Source organism: Coregonus clupeaformis, chromosome 16 (assembly GCF_020615455.1).
Source record: "Coregonus clupeaformis isolate EN_2021a chromosome 16, ASM2061545v1, whole genome shotgun sequence".
NCBI lineage: Eukaryota > Metazoa > Chordata > Actinopteri > Salmoniformes > Salmonidae > Coregonus > Coregonus clupeaformis.
This window is the reverse complement of record NC_059207.1, coordinates 9,427,845-9,446,908: the sequence shown is the minus strand read 5'-3', so window position 1 is coordinate 9,446,908 and position 19,064 is coordinate 9,427,845. Positions and strand designations below refer to the sequence as shown.

Here is a 19,064-nt window from a genome sequence, read left to right as displayed (position 1 = left end):
TGCTCAAGGGCACAGCAACAGATTTTTCACCTTGTTGGCCCAACGCTCGAGGCTACCAGCCACCTCAACATGGCTCTGGTCTACTCTACACTGGCCAAACAAGCGCTAGGCTAACGTTAGCTAATGCTAACTGACCGTTCGGCTAGCTGGCTGACTGACTGGCCCCTGCAGCAGCAGCAGACTGGCTGGCTGGATGACTAGATGGCTGACTGGCTGTATTTGTATTTATTATGGATCCCCATTAGTTCCTGCCAAGGCAGCAGCTACTCTTCCTGGGGTTTATTATGGATCCCCATTAGTTCCTGCCAAGGCAGCAGCTACTCTTCCTGGGGTCCAGCGAAATTAAGGCAGTTATACAATTTTAAAAACATTACAATATATTCACAACAGATTTCACAACACATTAAGTGTGTGCCCTCAGGTCAACTACTCTACTACCACATATCTACAATACAAAATCTATGTGTATGTGTGTGTATAGAGCGTATGTTATCATGTGTCTGTGCCTGTGTTTGTGTCTCTTCACAGTCCCTGCTGTTCCAGAAGGTGTATTTTATCAGTTTTTTTAAATCTGATTCTACTGCTTGCATGAGTTACTTGATATGGAATATAGTTCCATGTAGTCATGGCTCTCTGTAGTACTGTGCGCCTCCCATAGTCTATTCTGGACTTGGGGACTGTGAAGAGACCTCTGGTGGCATGTCTTGTGGGGTATGCATGGGTGTCCGTGCTGTGTGCCAGTAGTTCAAACAGACAGCTCGGTGCATTCAACATGTCAACACCTCTCACAAATACAAGTAGTGATGAAGTCAATCTCTCCTCCACTTTGAGCCACGAGAGATTGACATGCATAATATTAATGTTAGCTCTGTGTGTACATCCCAGGGCCAGCCGTGCTGCCCTGTTCTGAGCCCCTTCTTGTGGCAGCCGACCACATGACTGAACAGAACTTGCTCAATTTCCACATTATTCATTACAAGATTTAGTTGAGGTTTAGGGTTTAGTGAATGACTTTTCCCAAATACAATGCTTTTACATTTTTTAATATTTAGGATTAACTTATTCCTTGCCACCCATTCTGAAACTAACTGCAGCTCTTTGTTACGTGTTGCAGTCATTTCTGGATGGCAGACTGGCTGGCCTCAGCAGCAGTGACGGACTTCAGATTACGCTACACCCCCATGATAAACATTGTACAACGCTAAGTTCTCAGGGGAGGGCTGGATAGCTACCAAAACACAACCCGCTCATGCATACACATGTGACGCACACATAGACACGGACAAACATTCTGGTCCTGACAAGATAGGAAAACAAGTCCACACACACACACACACACACAGAGAGAGAGAGAGAGAGAGAGAGAGAGAGAGACACACACACACACAGAGAGAGAGAGAGAGAGAGAGAGAGAGAGAGACACACTTGGTCTAAAACAAAATACATGATGTGACTATACTTTGCTTTTATGTATTTAGTAGATAATCACACTGAAATGAAACACCATCACATTGAAACTGTGAGTTACAATGAAACACCATCCCATTGAAACTGTGAGTTACAATGAAACACCATCCCATTGAAACTGTGAGTTACAATGAAACACCATCCCATTGAAACTGTGAGTTACAATGAAACACCATCACATTGGAACTGTTACAATGAAACACCATCACATTGAAACTGTGAGTTACAATGAAATACCATCACATTGAAACTGTTACAATGAAACACCATCACATTGAAACTGTGAGTTACAATGAAATACCATCACATTGAAACTGTTACAATGAAACACCATCACATTGAAACGGAATTACAATTAAATACCATCACATTGAAACTGTGAGTTACAATGAAACACCATCACATTGAAACTGTGAGTTACAATGAAACACCATCACATTGAAACTATGAGTGACAATTAAATGTCAGTGAAGACACTTGCTAGCTTGTCAGAGCATGCTCTGAGTATGCATTCTGGTATTCTGTCTGGCCCCGCAGACTTGCGAATTTTTACCTGTTTAAAGGTCTTACTCACATCGGCTATCGAAAGCGAGATCACACAGCCGCCCGGAACAGCTGGTGCGCTCATGCATGGTTCAGTGTTGCTTGCCTCGAAGCGAGCGAGCGAGTATGCTCGTGTAGCTGGGCAGCTCGCTGCTGGGTTTGCCTTTGTAATCAGTGATAGTTTGCAAGCCCAGCCATATCCGTTGAGCGTCAGAGCCGGTGGAGTAGAATTCGATCTTAGTCCTGTATTAACATTTTGCCTGTTTGATGGCTCGTCGGAGGTCGTAGTGGGATTTCTTATAAGCATTCAGATTAGAATCCCGCTCCTTGAAAGCGGCAGCTCTAACCTTAAACTCAGTGCGGATGTTGCCTGTAATCCATGGCTTCTGGTTGGGGTATGTACATACGGTCACTGTGCGGACATCGTCGTCGATACACTTATTAATGAAGCCGGTGACTGATGTGGTAAACTCCTCAATGTTATCGGATGAATCCTGGAACATATTCCAGTCTGTACCAGTGGGGAACCGTGAGGGCCTTCTAGGCCTTCAGAAAAGGGAAGGCTTTCCACTAGATCTTGGAACACTGCTGCGGGGACAAAAACCATTTCTATACCATTTCTGAACATCGCTTTGTGCCCGGGGGCATTGTCCAAACTGTTGCCACAAAGTTGGAAGCACAGAATCGTCTAGAATGTCATTGTATGCTGTAGCGTTAAGATTTCCCTTCACTGGAACTAAGGGGCCTAGCCCGAACCATGAAAAACAGCCCCTGACCATTATTTATCCTCCACCAAACTTTACAGTTGGCACTATGCATTCGGGCAGGTAGCCATCCCCTGGCATCCGCCAAACCCAGATTCGTCCGTCGAACTGCCAGATGGTGAAGCATGATTCATCACCCCAGAGAACGACTCCAGAGTCCAATGGCGGCAAGCTTTACACCACTCCAGCCGACGCTTGGCATTGCGCATGGTGATCTTACGCTTGTGTGTGGCTGCTTGGCCATGGAAACCCATTTCATGAAGCTCCCGACTAACAGATCTTGTGCTGACGTTGCTTCCAGAGGCAGTTTGGATCTCGGTAGTGAGTGTTGCAACTGAGGACAGACGATTTTTACGAGCTATGCGCTTCAGCACTCGGCGGTCCCGTTCTGTTAGCTTGTGTGGCCTACCACTTCGCAGCTGAGCCGTTGTTGCTCCTAGACATTTCCACTTCACAATAACAGCACTTACAGTTGACCGGGGCAGCTCTAGCAGGGCAGAAATTTAACGAACTGACTTGTTGGAAAGGTGCCACGTTGATAATCACTGAGCTCTTCAGTAATGCCATTCTACTGCCAATGTTTGTCTATGGAGATTGCATGGCGGTGTGCTCGATTTTATACACCTGTCAGCAATGCGTGTGGCTGAAATAGCAGAATCCACTAATTTGAAGGGGTGTCCACATACTTTTGTATATATAGGGTATCTCATTAGAGAAAGCATCAGAGCGAGTGAAACAGCACCCCCTCTGTCTCAGTATGTGTAGGCCTTATATCTGATGCTGTCTGTTTAAAAAGAGTATGACATTGTTGCTGCCAATAGCATTGAATGCAAGGGAAGCCAGCAAGTATTTGTCTTCCGTTAATAAAAAAATTATACAATAATAGCCAATCAGCTTTGAGCTAAACTGAGGGAGTTCAACTGTGAATGGTCCTGGCGCACCAAAAAAAGTGTCAAGGGAAGCCAGTTTGGATTTGGCTTCACACCAATCACATCACATCAAAAGCCAAACGTCATTGACAGAAAAAAAACTTGAATTGTTGCATTTCGTTGTGTTCTTGTCCTCCGGTGGCTAGCTAGCTAGCTAAAATTGCCCCTTTCCTAAATTAGCCATGGATGGAGATAGGGATTTGGACTTGTGGTTTTACTTAATTCTCCATACTGGTCAATGTTTATAACGGCGATTCTGATCCAACCATAAATTCATATATTGTGCCCCTTGCCTGAGAGGATGGAAGTTCAATATATAGCTAGATGTAGTAGGCTCATGTTAACTAGCTGGTTAATCGTTGTCCATGAAAGGAAGATAGGCTAGCGAGGAAGTATTTTAGCCAGGTAGCCTAGGACAACAACAACTAAAAGCCTGTACTGTATGACAGAGTGATAGACCGTTTAGGCAACATGAAAGAGGAGGATGGCATTGGTGTTTCTCTACAAGTACGGTGAGTCAACATGTTTCTTCTACTTGCGCACGCACGCACACACACACACACACAGAAATCAGTACCATGGACAGCCATATGATATTTAGCTTATGTTGTTTGGACTAAATTGTTTTTGGAATCATGTAGTTGTCACTGTATTAGACTAAGTAGAGGTGATTTGATGATGTTGAAATGTAGAAGTTGAAATGGTGCTGGAATAGTGGAGGCAACTCCTGTTTTCTCTGCAACTTGCGGTAACTCTCTGGTGTTCTAAATCTATAGTTGTTTAGTAGTTCGGATATGTCGTAATGTACTCCTGAGTGGTGCAGTGGACTAAGGCACTGTATCGCAGTGCTAACTGTGCCACTAGAGATCCTGGTTCGAATCCAGGCTCTGTCGCAGCCGGCCGCGAGACTCATGGGCGGCGCACAATTGGCCCAGGGTAGGGGAGGGAATGGCCGGCAGGGATGTAGCTCAGTTGATAGAGCATGGCGTTTGCAACGCCAGGGTTGTGGGTTTGATTCCCACGGGGGGCCAGTATAAAAATATATGTATTCACTAACTGTAAGTCGCTCTGGATAAGAGTGTCTGCTAAATGACTAAAATGTAAACATTAACTTGATTGACCATGCTGTAGGTCATGTAACTGTTTCTTACATGCAATATGCTTGTGGACTCCACCGGATAGATTTTGCTCTCCAGTTTTGTGATGAAACAAAGGTGTGGTTGAATTTATTCTGTCATTGTGTCTTCTAATTGTCTCGTCCTTTAGGCCTATATATCATAGTCGCAAGGCATATGAACTAACAGGTTATAGAGCAAACAACGCAATTATCACAACACATAGGTTGTAATATGGCTTTTTGGGGGGGGGCTTGGCTTCCACAGTGATTTTAACTAGCACCACTACTGGTCGTTCCATTTGATTTCAATAACTATTTGTCCGCAACCCTTTTGATTTTAACGAAACTTTCCAAACATATTTGCCCATTTTAGAAGTGGTCAGAAAGTTCCTTTTTTGGACCTGTCATCCAGTTTTGCTGGAATTTAGCCTGAAAGGATTTGAGAAATATGATTGGTTGACGATAGGCCTATGACATTGGCCTACGTCTCGTCTTGCGCTGCGCAGAATATCAGATCTCAACAACGATTGGAGACGTGTTGAACATCACCAGTAGGCTATCCTGATGATATATATACAGTATATATATATATACATACATATATAGTTTTTTTTATAAGCGCATTGTGAGAGACAGGTTGGAATGTCCGACTGAAATATGGGACGAATCAACCTTTCTTTTCTAAATTAGTGGTGTTTGACTTTGTTGATAAAATGCGGGACATGATTGTTTGGTTGCGGGACGCAGGACAAAGGGCCAAAATACGGGACTGTCCCGCACAATCCGGGACAAGTGGTCACCCTACCGCCGGTCCGTTCAACGTCAGCTTAACCCTACCGCCGGTCCGTTCAACGTCAGCTTAACCCTACCGCCGGTCCGTTCAACGTCAGCTTAACCCTACCGCCGGTCCGTTCAACGTCAGCTTAACCCTACCGCCGGTCCGTTCAACGTCAGCTTAAATGGGTCCGTCTGCTGCATTATCTGTATTATTATGATTCCGGGTTCTATTGGAAAGGAGCTCCAAGCTCATCACCGTGCATTTTCACCAGCCTGTGAAGTTCATCATAACTTATTTCATCTGTAGCCTAATAAACTGCATGCTTTCCTGAGTCGTAGTGGGAGGACCACACAACATGTCATCGCGTGACTCCAAGTGTACTTCGATATGATGGTTATTATGTCAATATTAGCGCAGAAAGACGTTTCCACCACCATTTCTCGCATAATTAATTATACTGACACAAAATGATCCCACCATGTCGGCATTTATAAAATTGTTTCCCGAAACTTCCTGTTTCCATCACAGCTTTCATGATTATTTTTTCTATATGGTATGACTTTACTCGCATAAAAACTGTGGATGGACATGTGGTTAGTGATGACACTCGGCTGGTCTTGAGTATGTAATGGGTCATGCTACCTAACTGACTGAATTACTGACATGCAATAGAAGGTTTTACTAAATATGTCACCAGTTGGTGTACTGACCAACTTCAGAAGCTAAGTTACTACACCTAACTGTTGACCTTTCTGACACAGCAAGCATGTTGGGGATCAGATTCTGCATAGTAACTAATATCTGCTGTTTCTGTAGCGTGAGGCAGCTTGATGTACAAGTCCACCCCCTGGACAAGACGCTAGTCTATCGCAGGGCCTTACCCCCAATGTCACGACTTACGCCGAGGCTGCCTCCCCTCCTTGTTCGGGCAGGCTTCGGCGCTCGTCGTCACCGGCTTAGTAACCACTGCCGCTCCTATATTCATCATTCCATTTGTCTTGTCTTGTCATTACACACACCTGGTTCTTATCCCCTCGTTAGTCCGTGTATAAGTGTCCCCTCCGCCCCCTTGTCCTTGTGGGTGATTGTTTAATTGTGAGAGTAGTGGAGCTCGGTGGAGCTACTCGTACCATTTTGTTGCCAGGGTAGATAGTTTCGCCTGTGCCTGTTTCGTTTGTCGCTATTCCAGCGCATTTGTGTGTAAAGACGGAATAAACTCTGTATCACACCCAATCTATCTCCTTAATGCTGAGTGCCAAGCGTTGAGGCATCGCGTCCCATTTCTAGTCTTTGATATGACTCGACCGGGAAACATCAACCTTCCAATCTCAGTGCGGACACTAACCACAAGGTTCAGTCTCTTGTTGTTGCATTCTCCAGGAGTGTCCTCTACTGAGTTCACCTTGGATTCATGCTGTCAGAGATGATTGACTGGCAGCAAAATACAATGCCAAGTGCAGAACCAATTTCCAACAGGACTATCATTTTGATGATCCTATTGACCCTATAATCAATGACAAATGTAAATAATGATTGACATGTTTAAATGTGTTATCAAAAATGTATTTATCAAAGTATCTGCTTGTTGTGCTGAACACATTATGTTTTTGATTTGATTTGATTTGACCATTTAAAATAATACAACCACCGTTGTACTGTGGATACAGTACAATGCCATTAAAATAGTTGAGGATGACACAAAGAAAGTTAAAAAAAAACGTATTTCCATTGTGGTCCTCATGAAAATACATGAAAACAAAATATCCTCTGTAGCTCAGCTGGTAGAGCACGGCGCTTGTAATGCCAAGGTAGTGGGTTCGATCCCCGGGACTACCCATACACAAAAATGTCTGCACGCATGACTGTAAGTCACTTTGGATAAAAGCGTCTGCTAAATGGCATATTATTATATTTATATACACAAGATTATAACATGAAAACAAAATATACACAAGATTATAACATGAAAACAAAATACACACAAGATTATAACATGAAAACAAAATACATCTCCTCAATAGGGAGGAAACCTTAAAAGGAATGAAGTAGATGACCAATTATACTTTCTTTAAGCCTGTGCAGTTTTAAAGCATTTTAAAGCGTTTATCTTAAAATTCCCAATTCCCTAGTGGAATTGATTTGGTTTGGTACACCATTCCATTCCTCTGCACCAGTGTTAAGGCATTAGCTTTTCCCAGCCATCTTCCTATAGCACAGCGGTCTGTAATTGGCCCGCAACGTTCTGTTCTTGGCAACACTGGCTCTTGTGTGTTGGCAATGAGAGTCTACTGAAATTGGATAGATTGGATAGATAGAATGTGGATCCCCAGCCTGCTGGCTTAAGTGATGTGTTTAAGTGTATTTTTTTGCATTTAGGTCCAGATGACAGATCATGTTAACTATAAACATAAGTTTATAACCATAAAGCATTGTGGGTGAGAGGAGCATATGAAAAAGAGACTAAGCTAATTATGATTGAGATAACACCCTCATCACCTCCTTTTGAGACACTGATGTTCCCGCTGGGACATTTTTAGTTATTCTATTCTATAACATTTTGACAAACTCAAGAAATGGACATGAAAAGATAATTGACTAAAACATCTGTGTAGGCCCTAGTGGTATATTGTAGGGCTATATTGTAGCTTCTGTGAATTTGCATAAAGGAAATGCATTATGTCCAAACATCTTAAAGGTCTCAAACAGTGAAAATCATGTTTTTCATTAAATTGGATGATATTTGGATGAAACCAGTTCAAAGTAGGGTGACCCAAGTATGAAAAATGACTGTAGCTGGTACATTTTCTGCATTTATCAAAAGTCCCATCGTAGCCTGATTTCGCATGTGTCCATGTAAACCGGATTACTAGGGAAATCGTTCTTCTTGCAAAGCATGTAAACATTTTAAACAAACTATTATAGTAATCTGACTATCCACAATAATCGTATTATTGTGTGCATGTAACCGTACTCATTGTCACCTTCGGTTCTCAGTTATCATAATAATGTAGTTATCACACCCAAGTCTCATTCTGTCACAAACAGGAAAAAAGTTATTCCACCAACGAAAGAGTGAAGCGTCAGACCATGTGGTCAGTACCTTTTCCCTCCATAAATGGCAGGAAGTAACAGATGTGGGGAGCACACAGGAGAAAACGGACAACTTCTATAACGCCTTGAATCACGCCATTGCAGCTTACTTCCCAAAAGGGGTGTGGTTAGGATGCATACACAGGATAAGGAGTGGATTTCACCTAGAATCAAATAGCTGATCAAAAGCGGACAAAAAGCCTTCAGTGAAAAATACTGGCCTTCATGGAGCACTCTGAGGAACAAAACCCAGAGAGAGATCGAGGCAGCAAGATCAACATTCTACCACACCGAAATCCACAAAAACAAGAGGGAGAATCACATGGTACCATCAAATAAAATCTCTGACCAGCAGTAAAAAGACGGGCTCGACCCAGACAACCATTCTGCCATTGCCAATGCTATAAATGACCAGTTTTCATCTGTCACCACATCATTACTACTGTTGAACCATGGGAAATGCACAGGAGACTACTCTCTGTTCCAACCAGGAAAGCCCCAGGTACTGACCTCATCAGTGGCAGATTCGCTGTTGAAATATCCACCCACCCTAACTGACATCTTCAACACCTCCCTGCGTGAAGGAGTGGTTCCACATCAATGGAAGGAGGCAATAGTGGTCCCCCTGCCGAAGAGTAATCCACCAAGCATTGACCAGCTATGGCCTGTCTCGCTCAAGGTGTGTGAAGGTTTTGTTGACGAATGGGTAACAGGATATTTACATTTACATTTGAGTCATTTAGCAGACGCTCTTATCCAGAGCGACTTACAGTTAGTGAGTGCATAAATTTTCATACTGGCCCCCCATGGGAATCGAACCCACAACCCTGGCGTTGCAAACGCCATGCTCTACCAACTGAGCTACACGGGATATCCAAAAGAACATCTCCAACCACCCAGTGCCTTGTACAGCAGACACCTGTGGCACCTCCAGCACTGACAGACTACAGCAAGGCATTTGATCTTGTGGATCACACCATTGCAATGAAACACCTTTTGCAATTATCTGACCGACCAGAGATCATGTCATGGATTTGTAACTTCCATTCCAGCAGTAGCCAGGTGACAAGATACCATGAGACTCTATCCCAGGCCCAATAACTCTCCTGTGGCCTCCCCCAGGGCACATGGCTTGGTCCAATTGTATTTGTGGCTCACGTCAATAGTGCATCAGATGGTATCCTATCCAACTCCTGGGCCTTTGTGGATGGCCTGAAGCTCATCGAATCAAGACACATACACTACATGACCAAAAGTATGTGGATACCTGCTCATTGAACATCTCCTTCCAAAATCATGGGCATTAATATGGAGTTGGTCCCCCCTTTAATGCTATAGCAGGCTACAAGAGCATTAGTCCGGTTGGGCACTGATGTTGGGCGATTAGGCCTGCCTCGCAGTCTGCATTCCAATTCATCCCAAAGGTGTTCGATGGGGTTGAAGTTAGGGCTCTGTGCAGGCCAGTCAAGTTTTTCCACACCGATCTCGACAAACCATTTCTGTATGGACCTCGCTTTGTGCATGGGGGCATTGTCATGCTGAAACAGGAAAGGGCCTTCCCCAAACTGTTGCCACAAAGTTGGAAGCACAGAATCGTCTAGAATGTCATTGTATGCTGTAGCGTTAAAATCTCCCTTCACTGGAACTAAGGGGCCTAGCCCAAACCATGAAAAACAGCCCCAGATCATTATTCCTTCTCCACCAAACTTTACAGTTGGCACTATGCATTCGGGCAGGTAGCGTTCTCCTGGCATCCGCCTAACCCAGATTTGTCCGTCAGAGTGCCAGGTGGTGAAGTGTGATTCATCACTCCAGAGAATGCATTTCCACTGCTCCAGAGTTCAATGGCGGCAAGGTATACACTACTTGTACTACACCGGCTCTGATGCTCGTCAGATGTGGCAGGGTTTGAAAATTATTACAGACTACAAAGGGAAGCACAGCTGCGAGCTGCCTAGTGACACAAGCCTACCAGACGAGCTAAATCACTTCTATGCTCGCTTCGAGGCAAGCAACACTGAAGCATGCATAAGAGCACCATCTTGTTCCGGATGACTATGTGATCACGCTCTCCGTAGCCGATGTGAGTAAGACTTTTAAGCAGGTCAACATTCACAAGGCCGCAGGGCCAGACGGATTACCAGGACGTGTACTCCGAGCATGTGCTGACCAACTGGCAAGTGTCTTCACTGACATTTTCAACATGTCCCTGACTGAGTCTGTAATACCAACATGTTTCAAGCAGACCACCATAGTCCCTGTGCCCAAGGACACTAAGATAACCTGCCTAAATGACTACCGACCCGTAGCACTCACGTCTGTAGCCATGAAGTACTTTGAAAGGCTGGTCATGGCTCACATCAACAGCATTATTCCAGAAACCCTAGACCCACTCCAATTTGCATACCGCCCCAACAGATCCACAGATTATGCTATCTCTATTGCACTCCACACTGCCCTTTCCCACCTGGACAAGAGGAACACCTACGTGAGAATGCTATTCATTGACTACAGCTCAGCGTTCAACACCATAGTGCCCTCATAGCTCATCACTAAGCTAAGGATCCTGGGACTAAACACCTCCCTCTGGACCCATGGACTTGAGCTGATCCTCAACACGGGGGCCCCTCAGGGGTGCGTGCTCAGTCCCCTCCTGTACTCCCTGTTCACCCATGACTGCATGGCCAGGCACGACTCCAACACCTTCATTAAGTTTGCCGACGACACAACAGTGGTAGGCCTGATCACCGACAACGATGAGACAGCCTATAGGGATGAGGTCAGAGACCTGGCCGTGTGGTGCCAGGATAACAACCTCTCCCTCAACGTGATCAAGACAAAGGAGATGATTGTGGACTACAGGAAAAAAAAGAGGACTGAGCACGCCCCCATTCTTATCGACGGGGCTGTAGTGGAACAGGTTGAGAGCTTCAAGTTCCTTGGTGTCCACATCACCAACGAACTATCATGGTCCAAACACACCAAGACAGTCGTGAAAAGGGCACGACAAAGCCTATTCCCCCTCAGGGGACTGAAAAGATTTGGCATGGGTCCTCAGATCCTCTACAGAGGTTCTACAGCTGCACCATCGAGAGCATCCTGACTGGTTGCATCACCGCCTGGTATGGCAACTGCTCAGCCTCCGACCGCAAGGCACTACAGAGGGTAGTGCGTACGGCCCAGTACATCACTGGGGCCAAGCTTCCTGCAATCCAGGACCTCTATACCAGGCAGTGTCAGAGGAAGGCCCACAAAATTGTCAAAGACTCCAGCCACCCTAGTCATAGACTGTTCTCTCTGCTACCACACGGCAAGCGGTACCTTGAGCGCCAAGTCTAGGTCCAAAAGGCTTCTTAACAGCTTCTACCCCCAAGCCATAAGACTCCTGAACAGCTAATCATGGCTACCCGGACAATTTGCATTGCCCCCCCGTCCCCCTTTTTTACTCTGCTGCTACTCTACCCACATGTACATATTACCTCAATTACCTCGACTAGCCGGTGCCCCCGCACATTGACTCTGCACCGGTACCCCCCTGTATATATAACCTCCCTACTGTTATTACACATTGACTCTACACCGGTACCCCCCTGTATATATAGCCTCCCTACTGTTATTACACATTGACTCTACACCGGTACCCCCCTGTATATATAGCCTCCCTACTGTTATTACACATTGACTCTGCACCGGTACCCCCCTGTATATAGCCTCCCTACTGTTATTACACATTGACTCTGCACCGGTACCCCCCTGTATATAGCCTCCCTACTGTTATTACACATTGACTCTGCACCGTACCCCCTGTATATAGCCTCCCTACTGTTATTACACATTGACTCTGCACCGGTACCCCCCTGTATATATAACCTCCCTACTGTTATTACACATTGACTCTGCACCGGTACCCCCCTGTATATATAGCCTCCCTACTGTTATTGTATTTTACTGCTGCTCATTTAGTTATTTGCTTTTATTTTTTTTGCTGAACACTTGTTTTTGTTTCTTTGCATTGTTGGTTAAGGGCTTGTAAGTAAGTATTTACATTTACATCATTTAGCAGACGTTCTTATCCAGAGCGACTTACAAATTGGTGCATTCAACTTATGATAGCCAGTGGGACAACCACTTTTCTTTTTTTCCCTTTTTTTTTTAATGGGGGGTGGGGGAAGAAGGATTACTTTATACTATTCCAGGTATTCCTTAAAGAGGTAGGGTTTCATGTGTAACCTGTTGTATTCGGCGCATGTGGCAAATAAAATTTGATTTGATATCTCAATTGTCTCAAGGCTTAAAACCTGTCTCTTCCCCTTAATCTACACTGATTGAAGTGGATTTAACAAGTCACACCAATAAGGATCATAGCTTTCACCTGGACTCACCTGGTCAGTCTGTCATGGAAAGTTCATAATGTTTTGTACACTCAGTGCATATACAGTGCCTTCAAAAAGTATTCACACCCCTTGATGTATTCCAAAAAATTTTGTGTTACAGCCTGAATTCAAAATTGATTAAATATATTTTCTCACCCATCTACACACAATACCCCATAATGACAAAGTGAAAACATGTTTTTAGAAATGTTTGCAAATTATTCATAATAAATACAGAAATATGTCATTTAAATAAGTATTCACACCCCTGATGCAATACTTGGTAGAAGCACCTTTGGCAGCGATTACAGCTGTGAGTCTTTCTGGGTAAGTCTCTAAACTTTCCACACCTGGATTATGCAACATTTTCCCATTATAATTTTCAGAATTCTTCAAGCTCTGTCAAATTGGTTGTTGATCAATAACCATTTTCAGGTCTTGCCATAGAGTTTCAAGCAGATTTAAGTCAAAACTGTAACTCGGCCACTCAGGAACATTCACTGTCTTCTTAGTAAGCAACACCCGTGTAGATTTGGCCTTGTGTTTTAGGTTATTTACTCTGTAACTGTTTTAAAGTCACCATTGGCCACATGGTGAAATCCCTGAGCGGTTTCCTTTCTCTCCGGCAACTGAGTTAGGAAGGATGCCTGTATCTTGTAGCGACTGGGTGTATTGATACCATCCAAAGTGTAACTAATAACTTCACCATGCTCAAAGGGATATCCAATGTAGATTTGTGATTTTTCTGTTAGCATGGAAATAACTGTGAATTAGCAGGGAGCTAATGTGACCATTACAATTAGAGCATGCTAGCTAACTCGCTCTTCCAGCAATAACATACAAATCACATCCCAGGATGCCCCCAATATCTAACGGGTACCGTACACATACAGTTGAAGTCGGAAGTTTACATACACCTTAACCAAATACATTTAAACTCAGTCATTCACAATTCCTGACATTTAATCCTAGTAAAAATTCCCTGTCTTAGGTCAGTTAGGATCACCACTTTATTTTAAGAATGTGAAATGTCAGAATAATAGTAGAGAAAATGATTTATTTCAGCTTTTATTTCATTCATCACATTCCCAGTGGGTCAGAAGTTTACATACACTCAATTAGTATTTGGTAGCATTGCCTTTAAATTGTTTAACTTGGGTCAAACATTGCGGGTAGCCTTCCACAAGCTTCCCACAATAAGTTGGGTGAATTTTGGCCCATTCCTCCTGACAGAGCTGGTGTAACTGAGTCAGGTTTGTAGGCCTCCTTGCTCGCGCACACTTTTTCAGTTCTGCCCACAAATGTTCTATAGGATTGAGGTCAGGGCTTTGTGATGGCCACTCCAATACCTTGACTTTGTTGTCCTTAAGCCATTTTGCCACAACTTTGGAAGTATGCTTGGGGTCATTGTCCATTTGGAAGACCCATTTGCGACCAAGCTTTAACTTCCTGACTGATGTCTTGAGATGTTGCTTCAATATATCCACATAATTTTCCTTCCTCATGATGCCATCTATTTTATGAAGTGCACCAGTCCCTCCTGCAGCAAAGCACCCCCAAAGCATGATGCTGCCACCCCCGTGCTTCAAGGTTGGGATGGTGTTCTTCGGCTTGCAAGCAACCCCCTTTTTCCTCCAAACATAACAATGGTCATTATGGCCAAACAGTTCTATTTTTGTTTCATCAGACCAGAGGACATTTCTCCAAAAAGTACGATCTTTGTCCCCATGTGCAGTTGCAAACTGGAGTCTGGCTTTTTTATGGCGGTTTTGGAGCAGTGGCTTCTTCCTTGCTGAGCGGCCTTTCAGGTTATGTCGATATAGGACTCGTTTTACTGTGGATATAGATACTTTTGTACCGGTTTCCTCCAGCATCTTCACAAGGTCCTTTGCTGTTGTTCTGTGATTGATTTGCACTTTTCGCACCAAAGTACGTTCATCTCTCCTGAGTGGCGCAGTGGTCTAAGGCACTGCATCGCAGTGTTAACTGTGCCACTAGAGATCCTGGTTCGAATCCAGGCTCTGTCGCAGCCGGCCGCGACCGGGAGACTCATGGGCGGCGCACAATTGGCCCAGCGTCGGGGAGGGAATGGCCGGCAGGGATGTAGCTCAGTTGATAGAGCATGGCGTTTGCAACGCCAGGGTTGTGGGTTTGATTCCCACGGGGGGCCAGTATAAAAAAAAAAGATCTATTCACTAACTGTAAGTCGCTCTGGATAAGAGCGTCTGCTAAATGACTAAAATGTAAATGTAAATCTCTAGGAGACAGAACGCGTCTCCTTCCTGAGCGGTATGACGGCTGTGTGGTCCCATGGTGTTTATACTTGTGTACTATTGTTTGTACAGATGAACGTGGTACCTTCAGGTGTTTGGAAATTGCTCCCAAGGATGAACCAGACTTGTGGTGGTCTACACATTGTTTTCTGAGGTCTTGGCTGATTTCTTTTGATTTTTCCATGATGTCAAGCAAAGAGGCACTGACTTTGAAGGTAGGCCTTGAAATACATCCACAGGTACACCTCCAATTGACTCAAATTATGTCAATTAGCCTATCAGAAGCTTCTAAAGCCATGACATAATTTTCTGGAATTTTCCAAGCTGTTTAAAGGCACAGTCAACATAGAGTATGTAAACTTTTGACCCACTGGAATTGTGATACAGTGAATTATAAGTGTAATAATCTGTCTGTAAACAATTGTTGGAAAAATTACTTGTGTCATGGACAAAGTAGATGTCCTAACCGACTTGCCAAAACTATAGTTTGTTAACAAGAAATTTGTGGAGTGGTTGAAAAACGAGTTTTAATAACTCCAACCTAAGTGTATGTAAACTTCTGACTTCAACTGTATACAGTGCCTTCAGAAAGTATTCAGACCCCTTGACTTTTTCCACATTTTGTTAGGTTACAGCCTTATTCTAAAATGGAATAAATTGTTTTTTCCCTCATCAGTCTACACACAATACCCCATAATGACAAAGCAAAAACTGGTTTGTAGAAATATTGCCAAATGTATAAAAAATTTACAACTGAAATATAACATTTACATAAGTATTTAGACCCTTTACTCAATGATTTGTTGAAGCATCTTTGGCAGCGATTAAAGCCTTGAGTCTTCTTGGGTATGACGCTACAAGCTTGGCACACCTGCATTTGGGGAGTTTCTCCCATTCTTCTCTGTAGATCCTCTCGAGCTCTGTCAGGTTGGATGGGGAGCGTCGCTGCACAGCTATTTTCAGGTCTCTCCAGAGATGTTCGATCGGGTTCAAGTCCGGGTTCTGGCTGGGCCACTCAAGGACATTCAGAATTGTCTTGGCTGTGTGCTTAGGGTCGTTGTCCTGTTGGAAGGTGAACCTTCTCCCCAGTCTGAGGTACTGAGTGCTCTGGAGCAGGTTTTCATCAAGGATCTCTCTGTACTTTGCTCCGTTCATCTTTCCCTCGATCCTGACTAGTCTCCCAGTCCCTGCTGCTGAAAAAAAAAAACACAGCATGATGCTGCCACCATCATGCTTCACCGTAGGGATGGTGCCAGGTTTCCTCCAGACGTGATGCTTGGCATTCAGGCCGTAACGTAACAAAATTTGGAAAAAGTCAAGGGGTCTGAATACTTTCCGAATGCACTGTATATATACACATCATTTTTACCCATATTCCAATAGCTGCCCTTCTCTGCGAGGCATTGCAAAACCTCCCTGGTCTTTGTGGTTGAATCTGTGTTTGAAATTCACTGTTCAACTGAGGGACCTTATAGATAATTGTATGTATGGGGTACAGAGATGTACAGAGTAGTCATTCAAAAATCATGTTAAACACTATTATTGCACACAGAGTGAATCCATGCAACTTATTATGTGACTTGTTAAGCACATTTTTACTCCTGAACTTATTTAGGCTTGCCATACTTATTGACTCAAGACATTTCAGCTTTTCATTTTTAATTAATTTGTAAAAATTTCAAAAAACATGATTCCACTTTGACATTATGGGTTGTTGTGTCTAGGCCAGTGACAAAAATCTCAATTTAATCCATTTTAAATTCAGTCTGTAACACAAAAGAATGAGGAAAAAGTAAAGGGCTGTGAATATTTTCTGAAGGCACTGAAATATATAATATTTACATTTTAGCAGATGCTCTTATCCAGAGCAACTTACACTTAGTAAGTGCATACATTATTATTTTTTTTTTTTCATACTGGCCCCCCGTGGGAATCGAACCCACAACCCTGACGTTGCAAACACCATGCTCTACCAACTGAGCTACATCCCTGGACAACTTGTGCGCCACCCCATAGGTGAGCCTGGATTCGAACCAGGATCTCTAGTGGCCCAGCTAGCACTGCAATGCAGTGCCTTAGACCACTGCGCCACTCAGGAGACATATATATATATAATACTGAGTGAGAAAAGGTACAATTAGGTACAATTAAATATTATGGATGATGTTTTGTCATTCAAAGGCTATTTATACTTGGAAAATAGGATGAAATTGTGGGATCTTTAAGACAGTGCCATAAAGTTAAAACAATACTCAGAGGAATTTAAGAAATATGTTGTCTTTATCAGTTGGCCACCAACAGTCCTAATATAACGCCAATATTCAGGGGCGGCCTGGAACCAGAAATTGGCACTTTTATTTTCTTCAAGGCCCCAACACTGGCCCATTTTATTATTTGAGGCCCCCAATATTTGCCATTTCATTTTGCGCAAAAAAAAACACAAAGTTAGACAGTCCCACTATGCAAAAAATTGTTTGTTTGGCAAGCCAAAGGCCTTCAGTTTGGAGACATGTTGGTTATAATCATGAATAACACACGCACCACAGTTAGAATAATATTACTTCTATGATTTCAGGTATTTTATTGTCAGTGGCCTTGTCTCTGTGATCCCGTAATTGCATACCAGTCTACTCTTCAAAAGCAGTCTGCGAAAACTTTCAAATAACCAAAAGAAAGTGCCTACTTAACCAAGTTCATAGCATTTGGATAAGCAAACATAAGACAAAACTACATCAGGGTTCCCCAACTGGCCCACGGGTGATTTTGTTCAGCCCCCCAAGTTTTTTTGAAGTTGACATAAAACACCGTAAAAACACCAGCAAATCAGCTCCAAGGGATTTTAATTTAGGAAATCTGTTCCAAAGTATTCCCACGCACAATAGAGAGATATATGTGATCGTATACAAAGGTTTGAAATGCTTATGTTTGGGCGGTTAACCCCCCCCCCCCTCCCCAAAAAAGACAAAAGGCATTATAGGCCTAAACTAATATAATATATGTTCGATACCCTTATATCTCTGTTGTCATAATCAATAACTTAATCAATAGTTAGTCTACAACAGTGAGTTTTAACGTTTGGGACGTCCTAGGACGAACGTAAACATTTCTCACTCCGAGTTCGTTTCTTAATCGCAACAAAGACTCCAACATAAACAGCCATGGGATAACGTTTGTCTGTTCCTGGCAAATTCAGCTTGTTTCTTTGCACGGACAACGTGATCAATTTACCTGATTTGAGTTATTCACGGGATCCCGACAACAGCCTTTCTCAGTTCGACTGGCCTTCGGACACGCTTGGTGATTAAAATTTCCGAATCATTATCGCAAAAAAGTGGATGATTCTCGGTGTATTACAATGCATCTGAGGATCTGCACACTCAAGAAAAAAGTTTCAATGTAATTTTTACCTCACATCCCGCTTCCGGCCCATAGAGGGAGAAGGAGGTGCAACCATGAGCGCAAGATGGGCTCATGCGTACCGTCCCGATTTGGGACGTTTTTGTAGGCTATATGACTCCCGTTCCGTTGGGCACCGGAGCATTTTAAGGTAAATTAATGTGATAAGTTTAGGCCTAACCTAAGCCAATACTAATCAGGGTAGAGGCCAGTTTCCCTAAATTCCCTTATTATAGGATAGGGCCTACAGTATTTCTAACTCACCTTCTAATCGAGAATAGCCTATATCAGAATCCCTAATCCCCCATTAACAATATAGAGAGCCTTTTCAAAT

At 43.5% G+C, this 19,064-nt stretch overlaps 1 protein-coding gene across 2 annotated transcripts in view; it reads right to left on the bottom strand.

Annotated features, from left to right (window-relative positions):
• The window catches only part of ddr2l (discoidin domain receptor family, member 2, like), a 52,623-nt gene extending 33,906 nt beyond the window's left edge, over window positions 1–18,717 (bottom strand). For both annotated transcript variants that reach the window (XM_041900183.1, XM_041900184.1), the window contains exon 1: window positions 18,563–18,717. The gene's annotated coding sequence lies outside the window, so the exon portion shown is untranslated. The remainder of the gene's footprint in view (window positions 1–18,562) is intronic.
• Window positions 18,718–19,064: the final 347 nt, after the last annotated feature.